The sequence below is a fragment of the Peromyscus maniculatus genome, chromosome 11 (assembly GCF_049852395.1).
Source record: "Peromyscus maniculatus bairdii isolate BWxNUB_F1_BW_parent chromosome 11, HU_Pman_BW_mat_3.1, whole genome shotgun sequence".
NCBI classification, from domain to species: domain Eukaryota; kingdom Metazoa; phylum Chordata; class Mammalia; order Rodentia; family Cricetidae; genus Peromyscus; species Peromyscus maniculatus.
The window spans coordinates 103,909,193-103,926,006 of NC_134862.1; the positions used below are offsets into that span (position 1 = coordinate 103,909,193).

Genomic DNA, 16,814 nt, shown 5'->3' on the forward strand with positions numbered 1-16,814 from the left:
AAAGCAAAATATTCCTTCTGGTCACAGAAAGGGAGCTCGGGGACTTGAAACATGAGGAATTGAGGTCCCATCCTCAAAGATGGAGGAGCACGTACCAAGAAATAGGGTAGCTTAAAGGACCTAATAGCCGCCTTCAACTGACAACCAGCAAGGAAATGAGGATCTCAGTCCTACAGCCACAACTAACTGAATTCTGCTGACAAGAATGAGTTAGAAGATGATTCATCCCTAGCACTTCAAGGGAAGAGTCAACCAGGTCAACATCCTGTTTTCAGCTTTAATATTCTGAGCAGGGAACAGAGACACATTCTTCTAGATTAAAAATCTGTCTAGCCTACAGAGCTTTGAACAAAAATAAAATAAAGTAAATGTTCTTTTTAGTCTGCTACACCTGTGGTGGTTTCTTAGGCAGCACTGGGAGACAAGTGCACAGTCCAGACTGAGGATTTGAAATCCATGTATTTTCATCTTCCCACGTTGTTCTCTCCAGATATTTGTTTCTTCTTATTTTCCATTAGTTTATTTATAAATATTTTAAATCAAAATATGATTACTAGAAGCCATAAATAATTTGACTATACATTAATGTTGATAAAACATAAGAAAAATGGCTGGGCATGATGGTATATGCTTTTAATGTCTGAGTTTAGGAGTCTGAGGCAGAAGGGTCATGAAATCCAAGGCATGTCTGGGCTACATAATGAGATTTTATCTTAACAAGAACAATACAATACACACACACACACACACACACACACACACACACACACACACACGTAAAAATTAAAACCCTGTAGCTTAGTTTGTATAACTAGGGAAATCACTTTCTTACACCTTAGTTCTTCATCTACAAATAGAAATGATAATGCTTATTTAGTGCACTTAAGTCAAACTCAGGCCAGACAATAAATTCAATGTTCTTTCTGAAATCCATGGTAGATAGAAATGCTAGTTACATCCCTCCCCTGCCCCCCCCCCCCAGAATAACTAACAGGTCACTTAGGGCAAACAGATAGGTCCACAGCAGTAAAATTCCCTACTTGAGCATCTAGACTCCTGCAGAGAGGAAAAGTACCTTTCAGAGAAATCATCTGAGACAAGCTGCAAGGGCTATATGTTCTATTCAGTCCACTTTCAGTCTCTAGGTGAAAAGGGCAGATGAAGAAACATGATAGACTAATTCTCAACATCACCAAGAACAAAATGTAAAAGCCAAACAAATAAAAACAATATCATCTCCCAAATGATCAACTAAATTGCTTAGAATATAAAAGGAAAAAGAAAGCTACAACACAATGTGTTGTGTAAAAGGGACATTAAATAGAATGAATGAGTGAAATCAAACACCTACCTAAAAAGCAGTGGAGAAGCAGAAGTCCTGGAGATGTTATCCTTGGCTGCATATGGAATATGCTTGTGCTTAAACAATGGTGTGTGAGAGGTCTTAAACAGAAGAGAATATTGGAAAGACAGGCTGCAGGCATGGTAGAGCCCGAATTTGGAAATTGAATCTATGAAAAAGAAAACAGACAAGAGATGAGTGATAAGCACACCCATGAAGGACAAAATGACAGATTGGTTCTTCCAAGTCCTAACAGCATCCAGATTAGAGAATATTCATTATAGATCATATCATAGTGTAGCAGGAATCTTAAAGAGTCTTATTAATAAAATCAAACCTGAAGCCAGGTATTGGGGTGAATGCTGGAAGGTCAGAGAAGCAGAATAAGCCACAGCTTCCTCACCTTGACAATTCCTCAGGTGGTCCTGTTTCCTCAGACTGGATGCCTCTCATCTGAACTGTGCTGCTCAAAAGCCTAAAAGCTTAACCAGGACAAAAGCATCTAGTTTCTGGTCCTCACACGTTATATACCTTTCTGCTTTCTGCCATCACTCCCTGGGATTAAAGGCTCACTTTCTGGGATTAAAGGCATGCACTACCATTGCTATACAGGGAAAGATTTTGGAAGAGAGTTGGGAAAGGAATATCAGCATGATAATATTTGCCCCCCACCACAACACACACACACAAATACATTTTGTTTCCTGCCTGTTACATTGTTCACAATGAAGATACATGTTAGAATATAAAGCCAAGTAATGAAATATATACACACAATAAAATAGAAAATAAATATAAAGAAGCAATGATGAGCTTTCACAAGAACACAACATTCTCTATACAAAACTAAGAACCAACTTCAGCAAGTAAAACCACATGATCACATACCTCCAGCAAGACCCTTGGTTAGAGTTTTAAGTTAGAGTCTGCCATATGTCACTGGTGAGGGCCAGGCATATTCTCAGTATCTTTATCTGTAAAACTGAGATTGTAAACACTCCATATGACTTTAGAAAGGTTAGATGTAATGTCACATTAGAAATGGCTGATGTATATGTTCAGTGCTCAAATTGGTAACTATTTTTTTAATTGTTATTTCCTCTTAAGCCAATAAAGAAAGAGAGCTAACCTTCCAAAAATCTTTCCATCTTTAACGACTTGTGTTTCCATTCTTCTATGATTTGAGGATCCTCAAAAAAACTGAACATAGCTGAGTGTAGTAACACATACCAACTACTTGAGAGGACAGAAAACAGGAATGCTTGAACCTAGGAGTTCCAGACCAGCCTGAACATAAGAAGACACATCTGAAGAAAAAAAAAAAACACATAGAAACATTACACAATCCAGCAATTCTACTCTGAGGTAGATACCTAAAAACATTGTAAGCAGGATTAACATTACATCAATGCTCATTACAGCATTACTTATAACAGCAAAAAGGTTGAGGGAAAACCCATGTCCATTTACTGGTGAATGGTTATACAAAGTATACCATATATATATATATATATATATATATATATATATATATATATATATATATAATGGAAGATGATTCAGTCATACAAAGAGTGAAATTCAGATATATTCTACAGTATAAATGAATCCTGACATTATATTAGGTAGAGTACAGCATATTGAAAGGGACAAATGGCATATGTCATTATATAAAATATCTAGATTAGGCAAATTCATACAGAGAGAACATAAAGGCAGCCATTGGCATCAGAGAGATGAGGGAAATAAGAAGACACTGCTCAAAGGGATAACAACACTGTGTTTAGGATAATGGAAGAGTTTTGAAAATAGATGACAGTGACGGTTGCATAACAATTAAAATGTTTTAAATGGCATACTCTAAAATGCTAAGATTATTTTCCCTACAAAACTACCTATAACTCCATCTTTCAAACACTAGATAAGGAACATCCATATCAGAGAAATAAACCCACGTGTAAGACTTTTTAGTCACTTTGCCTGGGTTCAAATCTTCACTCTGCCATTCTTGTGCTTTCTGGAAGGTGCTCAAGTTTCTGAGCTTTAGTTCCCTCCTCTGTGGAATGGAGAAAATAATCACAGTTGTGAAAGGATGTCATTAGGAAGCCATAAAAGGCTATGATAGGTCAGTTAGTACCTTGGGGAGCACTGCTAACAAAGTAGCAGAAGACAGAATCTGAGACAGAGGTCTGCCTTGCTGACTCTGGAGCAAAGTCTGAATTCCCAAGATGCTCTCAAATTGAAGTATAAGCCGAAGTTCTTACAGGTAGTTGAAAGCAACTAAGCAGTCATTGAAGCTAGGCTTCAGGCTCACTTTATTCTTCACACTTCAGGGAAAGAGATCTTTCTAGTCCTTCATGAGACACACCATATGGCCTTGAATAAAACTCACACACATCATGATCCAGCCTTCCTGTCTGCCTTTACTCCCAACTCTCTCTGTATCTTCTTATTTACCTCAATGTTGAGCTGTTCCCAACTCCTCCTGAAAAGTTCCTGTCATGCTGCTAGGCTGGTTCTTCCCCAGTGCTCCCAGTCAACAATTGGTCATCATCTCTTCTAGGAAAGTTTCTTGGTCACTGATGTTTAGGTGGAAGCCCTGCCTGTGCCATATACCCAAGGACTCTGGGATGATTAGGTGGAAGCCCCACCTCCCCCTCTCTCCTCCCAGACCCCACCACGCCTAAGAGTCAGCCCCTCCCGGGGTTGTCAAGACCTTGCCTACAGGTTACTTAAGACCTGGTCTGTTGTTGTTTGTTTTTTTGGCTCTTTTTAGGTGGCTCACGACCCAGCTCCCAAATAAATTCACACATGGAAGCTTATTATTACTTATGAATGCCTGGCCTTAGCTTGACTTCCTTCTTGCCAGCTTTCCTTATCTTAAATTATCCTTTCTGGCTTTTATCATTCTCTTACTTCTGTAAATCTTACTCTTACTCCATGGCTTGCTGTGTAGCTGGGTGGCTGGACCCTGGAGTCCTACTCCTTCTCTGGCTGCTAGCTAGCTCTCTCCCAGTTTTCTTCTCTATATACTCTGGGCTTGCCAGTCCTGCCAATCTTTTCTCCTGCCTTGCTATTGGCCAGTTCTTTATTAGACCATCAAGTGTTTTAGACAAGCACAGAAATACAGTTTCACATAGTTAAATGCAACATAAACAAAAGTAACACACCTTAAAATAATAATTCCACAACACTGGTTACCATACCTGCTGTGTGCTCTCATGCTCTCTTGACCCGGCATACACACACACACACACACAGAGACACACACACACAGACACACACACACACACACACACACACACACACACACACACACACACACACACGATCCAGAGACTCCCAGAACCTTTATTTACTGCCTCGTCTACTGGCACTCAGGAAAGGACCAAAATGTGACCTTGATTGACAAAGATTGTAGCCAATGAGAACACTAAAGCCTGCAAACTAAAGCCAGTAAGACAGCCAAGGAAGTGACATCAAGAGAACTGCGGCACCTGGTTGGATAAACTCGGAGAGGACCAAAGTGAACTGCTTTCCTGATGCGAAGGACAGGAAGCAGAGATGTCAGAACGGAAAGTTCTAAACAAATGCTACCCACCTGACTTCGACCTGTCAAAGATCCCAAAACTCAAGCTACCCAAGGATCAGCAGTACGTGGCTAGGCTGATGGCCCCCCTTCAACTTGAGGTGTAAGACATGTGGAGAATACATCTACAAGGGGAAGAAGTTCAACGCATGCAAGGAAACAGTCCAGAACGAAGCCTACCTGGGCCTGCCTATCTTCCACCTCTATATCAAGTGCACGTGGTGCTTGACCGAGATCACCTTCAAGACAAACCCAGAGAACACAGACTACACCATGGAGCATGGGGCCACATGCAACTTCCAGGCCAAGGAGCTCCTGGAGGAGGAGAAGAAGCGTGTGCAGGAGTGGGTGAGCTTGAGGAGCTGAACCAAACCCATACAGGTTCTAGAGAACCGCACAAAGGACTCGAAGCTGGAGATGGAGGTGCTGGGAAACCTGCAGGAGCTGAAGGACCTGAACCAGCAGCAGGCACACTTGGACTTTGAGGCCATGCTGCAGCACCGCCTGTCGCAGGAGCTGCAGTGACAGCAGCAGGAGGAAGACAAGCGCGAGCCTGCAACCTCGCCACCACAGGCTTCTGCAGGATTCGACTCAGAAGACAAAGCTTCCCCTTCCCGATCACAGGCAACATCAAGACCCAACCCCACAGCCATCCTGGACAAGGTGCTGAAGGCCAAGAGGAAGGCAGAGGCAGTGGGCAGCAGGGCACAGCTGGCAGGCTTGGTTGTGCCAAAGGTGAAGGCAGAAGCTAACAGGGGCTCAGAGCAGGTCTGGATGCCCACCGTAGATACCCCACCCCTAGCAGGAAGGCAGCCAACTTTGCACCCCAGACACCTGGGCCTCTCCCTGAGCCAACTGGGTGCACATGGGGACAGCAAGGACAGTGACAGCTGAGCCCCCACAGTGGCATCACAGACCCAAGAAGCCAGAGATGTTAATGTGGCACAAGTATGCTTAGTTTTGATTGAAGCTCTACTACAGTATCAAAATAAAACTTTTTAATCATGGATAATGGGCTCAGTAAAGAAACCAAAATAGCCATTTTGGGGGTAAAAACAAAACAAGTTTGTATCAAACTGCTAAGTTGTCTCCTGAGAAGGCAAGGAAAAGCAACAGGGGAAAGATCCCCAGGACCAAAATGGGAACAGGAGCAAAAGGGGCTTGTGAGTTGGAGTGTGACTTGTGAGCAGGGACTGAGGGAGCCCAGAGGGCAGCATTGCCCTTGACAAGCCTTAGGGGTCTCTGCCCAAATGCCCAACCCTGGAAAAGGACCCTTTCAGGGGACCAGAAACTCCATTATAGAATATACATCTTATGCATCAAATACCTTATCAAACATATGTTGCCACTTACCTAAATTTTCTAGAAACTTGGTGTTGAACATTGGCAAAGATGTAAGTGCTTAACCATGACTGAGTTAGCTGTTTCTCTAATGATCTTTCATAATGCTTTTCCCCTTATCCCCGTTCTTGTGTCTCTTATAAGGCTGTCCCTATCTTGCATTATTAACCACCTTCATGTTCACAATATAGTACCTGCAGTGATTGGCTCAGAAACACAGACTGATTGCACAGCTGAATGATCTTGAGTAGGCAAAAGAATAGATGGATGGATGACCTACCACAATTCAACACATTGAAGCTAATTGTGAAAGGTGTATCAGATCCTATCATGCTTTTTAAATCCCATTCAAATCTTTATCATATGGTTAAAGATCCCTTGACATTTGTCAGTATTAATGAGAAATAGTAAGTGGTGGCACAGGTCTCAAACAAAGGAAGTAGGGAGACTGTTTATTAGAACCACTGCTGCTCCCAAGTATCCACTTTATGATGATACTGTTCCCAAGTATCCACATTTGTCCCCATACCACCCTTAAACCAGCATGGTTGTTGGTTCTCCTCCTCCTCCTCCTCCTCCTCCTCCTCCTCCTCCTCCTCCTCCTCCTCCTCCTCCTCCTCCTCCTCCGCCTCTTTCCTCTTCTCCTCCTCCTCCTCTTTCCTCTTCTCCTCCTCCTCCTCTTTCCCCTTCTCCTCCTCCTCCTTCTTCTCATTCTTCTTCAGACAAGGTTTCTTTTTGTAGTTCTGGCTATCCTGCTAATTTTCTCTATATTATTCCAATTTTAGTATATGTGTTGCCAAAACAAGCACAATGTTTTTGTTTCTTTGGTTGGTTTTGGTTTTGGTTTTTTTCTTTTGTTTTTTTGAGACAGGATTTCTCCATGTACCTTGGCTGTCCTAGAACTCTATCTGTAGACAAGGCTGGACCCAAACTGACAGAGATCTGCCTGCCTCTGCCTGCCGAATGCTTATATTAAAGGCATGCACCACCACTGGGTCACACTTGCTATCCTGGAACTCAATCTGTAGGCCAGGTTGGCCTTGAACTCACAGAGATCTACCTGCCTCTGCCTATGGAATGCTGGGATTAAAAGCGTGCTACCACTGCTCAGCTACAAGCATGGTTCTTAACTTTCCTGCTGTTGTTGATAGTGGTACAGCCTGAATGATTTAAACTTAGAGCTCCTGTCATTACTGGCTTCACCAGTGCTCCTATATCACATCTCTTCTGTCTAGACCTCTCACTTTTCAACTAAACCCATTTTCCTAGTCCTACTATTAGTATTAAGAAGCACTTTGTGGACTAGGAAGTTGGGTCAGTCAATAAAGTGCTTGCCAAGTAAGAATGAAGACCTGAGTTCAATCCCCAGAACCCATATAAAAAAAAAAAAAAACTGGGTGTGGCAGCACATGCCTGTAATCCTAGCACTGGAGATATGGGGACAGGAAGATCTCTGGGGCTCAAATCACAAAGCCCTAGCTCCCACTGAGAAACTCTGCCTCAGAAAACAAAGTGGATGGCTCTTGAGGAATGACCCCCAAAGTTAACATCTAGCTTCTAACACATATGAGCATTTACCTACACAAATAAATACACATGCAAACACATACACAAAAGTGTTTTGTCTAGGAATGTAGCTCTAATAAAGAATCTTGAAAGAACTAAAAAAAAAAAAAAAAGCACCAAGAAAAAGAAATCTAATCAGTAAGTGAACAATGAACTGGAAAATGGTTCTGAAAAGAAGACATTCAAATGGCAAATAATTATATGAAGAAATGTTGACTGTCTTTAGCCATCAGGGAAACTCTGATGAAATCCAAACCACACTGAAATTTCTACTCACCTGTCAGAATGTTGTCTCCTAGGGAATAAACATTAGTGAGCACGTGAGGGAAAGAAGAACTGTTATTTACTGTAGGTAGGATTGTAAATTAGTCACAGTAGTCAAGATATGGAGTCACCTAGATCCCCATCAATAGATGGCTAAATAAAACATGATATATTAAGTAAAGTGGCAATATACCATGTTTAATTAAATAAAACACAATGGAATATTATTCATACATAAAGAGCACAAAAATTATGTCATTTGCAGGAAAATAGACAGAGCTAGAAATCAGCATCTGAACTATCTTGACTCAAAGCAAAGTAGTACATGTTTTTTCCTCATCTGTAGACTCCTTGGAGGTGGAAATGATATGAAAGTAGAGACTATTAGAAAAGATCAGAAGAGAAGACAGGTAAGAGCTAAATGGTGGTATGTTTATGAAGATAATCAAAATATGGTGTATACATGTATGAAATGTCACAATGAATCCTGTTATTTGATATAATTAATATACACCAATAACAAATAAAAGTACATGGTTACCACAAGAATTTATTTTCAGTTGCGTCTTCTCAGCATATAAATGTATTTGTTTCTCATAGTATTCAGATTATAAGGTAGTAAAAATAACAGTATATGCTTGTAAAATAAAAAACGACCTTTTATTTTGCATGTGTGTACATTTAAATATGTATAGACTAAGGTCTATTAAGACTACTAGACTAGAAAAAGAAAAAAGAAAATAGGTTTCCTCTACCATGTAAAATCATCAAAGATACCTGGTCAAGTTGACATCATTTGACTCAACAGAGGAGTCTCTGTTCCTTTAGCAGCTCAGAACAGTCCTATGAGAACAGCTTCACTCTCCAGGTGTCCAGTGGAGCAAAGAGAAAATAAAACTTCTAAAAACTTTTTGCTTGGCCTGTTTTTGTGACAGGATCTTACTATGTATTACAGGCTGGCCTCCCACTCTCTGAACTCTTGGCTTAGCCTCTCAAGTGCTGGAGTTATAGATGTGAACACAGCACCCAACTTCATCTAGCTACATGGAACCATTCTGTTATCTAAGTTACTTTTTTATATTACTTATTTTGACATCCAACAGATTTCCTTTTTTAAAAAAATGACAGGCAATGGCAATACAGAGGATCTCTTTGGAAGGTATACCTAGATGATCACATGCATTTTCAGACTAGTTTTAATCAATAGTTTGGAACACAGTTTACAGTTTTTTTGGGGACCAGTGTTGTCATCAGGGAAGAGAAGATTTGATACTTTTAGGATCTGATTTCCCTATGCCTCAGTTTTCTGACCTGCAGAATGGAGATAACAATGCCATTTCCTTCCTAGACTTTTATGCACAGCACAATCCATTATTCTTTGTTCTGTTGCCTTTCCTGGACTGTAGTTACTGCCTCTCCTGACCTGTGGCTCTAGTCTCACTGGAAGTTGGAGGTGCTCAGTCTGTCTGGACAAGATGACAAATCCAGGACTGAAAATTCAAATGACATGTTTATTTTTTCCTATCACATATTAAAAGTATGTAGCTCTCATTTAGACAAACAGTTCAGAAAAATTCTGTATTGTTTAGAGAATTTTCTCATTATTTATAGATACTTAATATGGGCCTGGTGATTGTTTCAGCATCTGGTATTTGAGAGAGTTGACGCACATAAATTACCCGTTTGCATTCTCCAGGCTCCAATCATTTAATTTCTGGCCTTGGAGGAAGTGTGATGCTGTGTCTCTTCAGCCTTGTGGAAAGGATTTAACAAGCAGATTAGTATATAAGGGCCACTGCTCTTATTTCAGAATAATATGACAACTCAGTATCTAAATGACTCTTCTGTGTCTAATAAAGCCAGAGTGAGATATTTTCCATGTTGTTCAATTTCCCTTCTAGAACTCATGCAATCAGTTCCTGTTTGAGCTGTCGGCAGAAGAGTTTTATTCTTCTGATTGTCAGGAAATGAAACCTATGCAATCCAACATCTTAAGCTTTTGTCTGGGCTCCCAAAAAGTGTATAGTCAGTTTATCACCATGTATCTGCTCCATTCCATTGTCTTCATTGCCTTCTCTTACTGCATCCTCCCATGTAGGCTGCAGGACTTCACAGTTAATTATCTTGTCTCTTATTGTATTATATGTGAGCCCTTCTAGAGCAGGAAGGAAAACCTTCAAACTGTAAATGAAAAAAGAAAATTCATTTAATGCAACAATACCAATAAATAGCACAAGTACTGTGTCAGTCTTACAAACAAATGTGAGTAGACTACAGGCAGTGTAGATAACTAGGATTCCTGCTCAAAAGAGTTTCATGAAAGTAAAAAACTAGACATGTTTTGTGTAGACATATATGACATCTGTATGCGAAAGGAAAGATGACTAACCCTAAAGCCTGAAGGATGGCTTGAACATCAATTTTGTGTCCTGAGCAAGTTATTTGTCTTCTTATTGCTTCAGATTCATCATCTCAAAATTATAGGCAAAAAGCATTGAAACTAATGCTGCTTTGTAGATTCATGACATTCCTAGGGATAGTAAGCTCCTCATAAACACTGGCTCTTACTTTTTCAACTCCTTTTTTTTCACTTATAATAGAAAGAGTCTTGGCATGATTAATAGCCACATACTAGAGTTGAACATAGACTTATATACTGTAAGGTAAGAATGAAATCAAAATTTGAAAGGGAAAATCCCTTAATTTTACTTTCTATAGAGATTTCAAATTATAGTTATAGTTATAACTCAAATTATAGTTATCTAGATCATATGACAATCTATTGTTATTTTGAGATGAAGTGTTACTATGTAGCCCAAGCTGGACTCTAACTTGTGGTCTCCCTGCCTCTGTCTCTTGAGAACCACTATACCTGGCTACATTGTTGTGGAAAAATCTTTTTGTACACTGTGAAGATGTGTTGCTCTCACTGGTTTAATAAAGAGATAAATGGCCAATGGCTAGGCAGGAAGAGGTTAGGCAGGACTTATGTACAGGGAAAGAGTTCTGGGATGAAGAAGGGCAGAGTCTGGGGAAAAGCAAGATGAGCATGCTGCACTGAGAAAAGGTACTGAGCCACATGGTAGAACGTAGATTAAAAAAAATAGGTTAATTTTAGGTGTAAGAGCTAGTTAATAACAAGCCTAAGCTACTAGTCAATCTTTTAAAATTAATACTAAGTCTCCATGTGATTATTTAGGAGCAGCTGGCAGAACAGAAAATTCTGCCTACACTACATGGTAATCTTTAACAGTTGCATCTGGCCAGAGTAAAGCAGCTGTGATTGTGGAAGTGGCTCAAGGCTTGGTAAACCATGGAGCCAGAGAGGTGAGGACACACACCCTTGTTCCTGACCAAAAAAACACAAAGAACTGCCTAGAGAAAGGAAATTTCTCTATCTTTCAAGTGAATTACTTCATTAGAGTTCCTCTTCAATCCATTGAGTAAGGCCCTCCATTGCATCTAGCTTTCCCTACACATGTGGTTCCAGGGAAGGTGCCCATAGCAAGATACCAATCTGAAAAGATGACTCCAATTTGTGAGCACTCTCCACTCAGACAGCGAAGGGATGCAATCAAGGCCTTGGGAAGGAACAGGCATAAGAACCTCTGCCAGCTTGGAAGTCTAGCCTCAGCCCTCAGGCATTGCTCACTCTTAGCCCTCCCCTATCTTAAGCAGCAGCAGCTCAAGACAACAGCACCATACTCTTTTGGCTCAAAATCATTGGCAATCAGATGTCACAGAGAAAAATCAAGCAGGCATGTGTCTTATCAGGTTCCAGACACTGAGCTTAAGTAATGATTTACATGGAACTCTTATTTACTATACTATGTAATAAACAAAAACATGGAATATATAGAAGTCAAATTTGTGAAAGTTAAGATATTTTAATTGTTAGTTTAAATTTCACTTTACTGCATCCTTATTTAGAGGAGTCACCATCAATTAATTATAGGTTAACCATATTTTTAAAACATCTGTTCATGTGTGTTTAAAAATGTTCATTTAAAATTAGATGGAGAGAAGCCCTCAAGGCCTCAACCTTACACAAAGAACTACAGACAACTGAGGAAAGCTAGATATGGGAAAGGCAGCCTTACCCAGGGAAGAATAGACCAATGGGTTGTAGAGTGACAATGGGTGAGCCCTGAAAATATACATGCAGGTAGCATTGTATGGACTAAACAGGTTATATTTAGGAATATATGTATACAATATACATATGTATATAATATATAATAACAATTAGTTTTTTAAAAAGAGAGAGAGAGAGGCCATGAATTTGAAGAAAAACAGGGAGGGTTTTTTGGGAAGGTTTGGAGGGAAGAAAGGCAAGGGACAAATGTAATTAAATTATAATATCAAAAATGTTTTTTAAAAGGAAAAATATTTATTTAAGGAACTTAAAGCTTTTTAATCCAGGCTTTGGATGAAACTGGGAGATGATCAGATCTAACTGACATACCACCAGAGGCTGCGTGTTCCAATATGGTGTCACCAGCCACATCCTGCTTTGAAGTACTTGAAATATGGCTAGGACTGTTGTGGCACCATGTTCTTACTTACTTTAAAAACTGAAGTAATAGCTGAGCATGATGATATACACTGCAATTCTAGCACTTGGGATGCTGAAGGAAGAAAATGACGAGGTAAAGACCAATATGAGACTATATATTTAGCACTTGTCTCAGTAACAACAACAATAAAATGAGTAAATACTGAAGTAGTGTAAATATTTTTCCAAAGATCTTAATCCTTTTTGCAGGACATGTATCTTGCTTAACACTTGTCACATATGGTGGCTTATTGTGTACATGGTGGGGCACATGTTATTTTTAGTGTTACATGTACATCACTGATTTAGTACATGTCTACATACTGACTGACTTCAATTATTTAATTATTTCTTTACTTTATAACATTATATTTTTAATATGCTAGTCTGGTACAGTGACATCTATACAAATAATAACTGGTAATCATAAGAATGAAAAACATTATTTTAATCATATTTAAATTTTGAAGCCAAAGTACATGACGGATGCAGAATTGTATAGCTACAGCTGATAATGTTATGATGTTATGATAACTTAGTTGTTAATGTGCATGCCTTATGTTTACAGGCACGAAGATCTAAATTTAATCCCCCAAACCCATATAAAAATGTAGAAAAGGGCAAGCACAATAGAATGGCAAACACTTGTAATTTCAGCTCTGGGGTAATAGAGACAAGCAGGTCCCTGGGATCCCTGATTAGCTCCTACTGTGCCTGAAGAGACCCAAGGCAATAAGAGACCTTGTCTAACAAAACAGAATGGATGGCATTTGTGAAAAAATAAGCCAAATTTGTCTTCTCTTCCACTTGTACACATTCCATGTTCACAGAACTGAAAAAGAAAGAAAGAAAAAGGGAAGAAGAATCAGTGTCCCCTAATATATTGTGTCCCCTAATAAAACTTATCTGGGGTCAGAGAACAGAACAGCCACTAGATTAGACATAGAGGCCAGACAGGGGTGGCACACACCCTTAATCCTAGCATTCCGGAGGCAGAGATCCATGGGGATCTCTGTGAGTTCAAGGCCACACTGGAAATAGAGCCAGGCATGGTGGCACATGCGGTTAATCACAGCACTTGAGCACTCATGTCTTTGTTTGGGAAAGACACACACCTTTAATCCTAGGAAGTGATGGCAGGAAGCAGGAAGGTATATAAGGTGTGAGGACCAGGAACTGGAGGCTTTTAAGCTTTTAGGCTTTTTAGCAGCAGTTCAGCAGAGACACTTTTGGTTGAGGACTCAGAGGCTTCCAGTCTGAGGAAACAGGATCTGATGAGGAGTTGTTGAGGTGAGATTGACTGTAGCTTGTTCTGCCTCTCTGATCTTTCAGAATTTACCCCAATATCTGGCTCTGTTTTTTCTTTTTTTCATTTATTTATATGACCGATTAAGATTCGTGTTACAGATCAGAGATATGCTGCAAATTCCACAATGAATGGCTGCTGTAATTTGCTGGAGTAGAATAAAATGAGACAGCTAATTCTGTGTATTTTGTTCAATAATAATAAAATGTATTTTATTAAGAGGCATTTTCAGCAAAGGCACAGTGAATTTGATAAACTCTCAGAAATCAAAGAAAAAATGATAAAATCTTTTATTAAAATTGGATATCTAAAGAAAAATATAAAAATTTTATTTTTAAAGATACTTTTATAGGTGTGTTTTGCTCAATTTATATATGTGCACCTGTTTAGGTGGAAGCCCTACCAGCATCCATATATACCCAAAAAGATTGGGATGTTGGGGATCTCCAGCTAGGGGTTCCAGTCCACGCTCAGGTCTCACTCCTCCCATTCCAGACCCCTCCCCTCAGAAAGCCCGCCAATGGTCGGCTCCTCCCTTAGGGCTGCTCAAGGCCACACTTAAGGCTGCTTAAGACCTGGTTGCCAGACCTGCCTGCCTGTACTCTCCTGCTCTCTTCCCTGCCTTCCCAAGAGTCACCCAGGAGTTGCCTTGCTCTGTTTATTAAACCTGGGCTTAATAATTTGGTTTGATTGGCTTATTACATTGGTGGCAGTGGATATCCAGCAACCAGGGATCCAATACTTATCAACTTGGTGCCAAAACCCTAGAACTGAAGTTACAGATGGTTGTTGGTGTGGACTGCATGGTGACCATTGCTGCTTGACAAAGTTCCAGCATTTCAACATCGCAAACCACATTTGTCCAGCAGCACCTTTGACCTTTATTTTTAATGATTCTCAAAATTAATACATTTCCCTTTGGGAAAGCTTTGCAGGCTTTGGTAAAGAATAAAAATGTGTACAATGGTAGCCCCTCTAAACGAAATAATTATTTGGAAAAAAAAATCTGCAATACCACGGAAACAGGAATTCCACTGTGCCCTCCTAATTACACCAAGAACAGGAATGTTAGAGATTTACTAGACACACCTGATCCCAAGGATGAAATGCCTACAATTCTGATCTAGAGTCTGAGGCCATTAAAGGTAAGAGTTCAGTTAATAAATACAGAGAAATCAGAATGGTATTGTATAATGAGAAAAGAGTAAGACATCAGGACCTTCCCTTTTGGGAGCTTTTTGAGGGGAACAGGTCCATAGTAAAACTAAGGAACTGCAATATAGGGTCTGCTCCACAGAAGTCCTTTTCCCAAGGCCAGGCATTTGGATAAGGGTCTCCATTCCCTTGGGAGCTTGAGGAAAGTTCTTGCTTGATAAAGTAGTCATTCTTATCTCTAGGAAACTTGTGGCCCTTCATTAACACACGACTGGAGCCTATTGTCAGGGTCAATGCTAGATTCCTGAACTCCTGATCTCAAGCCACACCCCATTTCACATGCCCCTTGTCTTCCATTTAATCCTATGTGCAATGATACAGTATAAAAGTTGTAATCTTTTCTCAATTAAAGGCTGCTAGCAGTCATCCCGATTCATTCACCCTCAGATTGTGTCTGTCATCCCCATCCCATCCTGCTCCCTCCCTCCACCAACTCCACAAATCCTCTTTGGGACCTGAACCCCCTGCCAAAGCAAATCTAAGGCAGGTTGTAAACCACCATGTGAATTCTGTGAACCAAATCTGGGTCCACAAGAGCAACAAGTGCTCTTAAACACTGAACTATTTCCCCAGCCCCAATAACTTAATTCATTTTTTTTTTATTTTAAAGATGTAAAAGTTTTAACAAGAACCAAGTTTGTCTCTTTGGCCAGATGTTAAAGTGCTTTGCTTCACACATGTACATATAAAATACTTACACATTTTTATAAGGAAAGATGCATGCTGAAAGAAATAAAACAGTAGGCAGCAGGGGTTGGGGATTTAGCTTAGTGGTGAAGTGTTGACCCATTTCCCAAAACCCCTAGAGACCACCAAGGAGCCAGTTTCCAATGCAAGCACATAAGGGTCCTTTTATTGTAAGGTTCAACCTGGGCCACTGCACTGCAGATAGAAGGAAATGTGGCAGTGGCCACAGGCCCAGATGTACAGAGTTTTTACAGGGAAAAACCACAAGCCAGGAATTGGCAACTTGGGATTGGGTAGAAGGAATATGGGGCAAGGTGATTTCCTGAAACCACTGGTCCAGACTTTCTTCATGAAGCCACATTTGAAACTATTGGACTGTACTTTTGGTGGGAAACCACAACCTATTGAACAGGATTATTTGGATTGCTCAGCAGGATTATCTAGATATCTTCAAGGGCCATAAACCACAGACAGAATGTCTGCAGAAGCATGCTGTCCTGTATCTATCTGTTTGAGTTGTCATGGCACATTCCTGAGGTCCTTCCTGGAACACAGTACAGCGGGCCCTACCCCAAGATGGGGTCTGTATTGCCGTCACAGAAGCACTTGCCTAGCAAGCAGGCAAGGCCCTGGGTTCAGTCCTCAGCTCTGGGGGCAAAAAAAAAAAAAAAAAAAAAAAAAAAAAAAAAAGATAGACAGCACCTGAGGAATGACCTCTGAGTTCCTCTAGATTCTGTTTACATGCCTACACATGTGCAGGCCATGCACGAGCGCACACACTCACACACACACACACACACACACACACACGTTTGTATATGCATGCTCAAGAAAAAAGAATGTAAGAGCTGAACAATAACAAAAATCCATTGGGCTTTTGGCTTTCTGTTTTGTTTTGTATTTTTGTTTTAAACTTAGATAAGTGAGAAGATATAAAATACATTGTTCA

At 40.2% G+C, this 16,814-nt stretch overlaps 1 pseudogene; it reads left to right on the top strand.

The window, feature by feature from the left end:
• Window positions 1–4,302: 4,302 nt before the first annotated feature.
• LOC102928044 (splicing factor YJU2 pseudogene) lies at window positions 4,303–6,679 on the top strand (annotated as a pseudogene).
• Window positions 6,680–16,814: the final 10,135 nt, after the last annotated feature.